At 46.1% G+C, this 1,317-nt stretch overlaps 1 pseudogene; it reads right to left on the reverse strand.

Moving 5' to 3' along the window:
- Positions 1-274: 274 nt before the first annotated feature.
- On the reverse strand, positions 275-1,059 carry LOC104662489 (annotated as a pseudogene).
- Between the last annotated feature and the right edge of the window lie 258 nt (positions 1,060-1,317).

Below are 1,317 nucleotides of genomic sequence, written 5' to 3' on the forward strand. Positions count from 1 at the left end.
CATGATGCCCAGGCTGGTCTTGAACTCCTGACCTCAAGTGACCTGCCCATCTCAGCCTCCCAAAGTGCTGGGATTACAGACATGAGCCACCACACCCAGCCCGGCAGTCAATTTTAAGCCTCAAATCTTCCAAATTTTAGCTTAATAATCCTCATTGGTTTTTTAGATTTTTGTTAGCCTTGTTTTGGGGCTATTTTGCCTTACTAGGCCTAAACAGAATATTAAAATACATTAATAATCCATACTGAGAATAGAGTATAAATGGGTTTCTCACTCCTTAGGGACATAAGTGGAAGCAACACATCCCATGAACACAGATGAATGCCCCTGGTTATCCCTGAGCTGGGCAGTTTCACACAATCATTTTTTCTCTGAGGCTAAAGTCTGTGGTTTGATCATCTCAGCAGCTTCCCGAACCAGACAAAGCAGATTTACTTTGTCTCCAAATTATTTTTCTCAGTGCTCGAGAAGAATCCCCAAGTTTCCTGATCCCACCACGAAAATGTCCTTGAGGATGAAGGCTTCTCCTTCCAGGTTTCCAGAGAAGCCTCCATTCCAGGCTCAGAATAAGTACCACAATCCCAGATGGATAAATCCCATAAACATCATCTTCCGCCTTTGTGGACCATAGAACTTTTTCTTTTCATCCAGGAAGATTTCTCCTTTGAAATAAGGCTGGAAATCCTTCACTTCAGTCCTGATGTGCTCCTTTACCACTGCAAAGAGGGGGACACCCAGCTCATCCAATATGGGTTTCAGGGAGGACAGATCCGCAGCTTCCTCTCAACAGAGGAAACAGCCTGGGCTCCGCACAACCATAATCACAGCTCTATTCTCCGCCCCCCACCCCCCATAGCTCCTTTGCTTTCAAAGTCCTTGGTTCCTTCTCCAGAGTTTTCAGGTCTATATCCTCCAGGTACTCCAGTGCCGCTTTCTGGGACTTAGACAGAACATATCTGTGTTGGCCAGCAGCAATGCCAAGGCAGAGGCCCCCGGGGTTCCTGCACCAACGGACCACAAGCCCACGGTGAAGAAACTTGGGTCCTGGAGGAAAGACATTTCTGCCTCAGACTCCAGCTCTCAGCTCTGCTCCTTGGGGTGTGTCTGCCTGGTTCTGGCCCAGCCCTACTCTCAAATGCCAGATTCAGAAACCTCTGAATACACGCTTACAAAAAGTGCCATAAATAAGATGTATAATTCTTTCTCATTTCTAGAACAATGATTACCCTCAAAACGTTATTTGTACACAAAACGGAGAGTTTTCTGATGAATGAGTATGGTAAAGAGTCAGGGTTTGCAGTCAGAATCCCCATTCTC

Source organism: Rhinopithecus roxellana, chromosome 9 (genome assembly GCF_007565055.1).
Source record: "Rhinopithecus roxellana isolate Shanxi Qingling chromosome 9, ASM756505v1, whole genome shotgun sequence".
Taxonomy (NCBI): Eukaryota; Metazoa; Chordata; class Mammalia; order Primates; family Cercopithecidae; genus Rhinopithecus; species Rhinopithecus roxellana.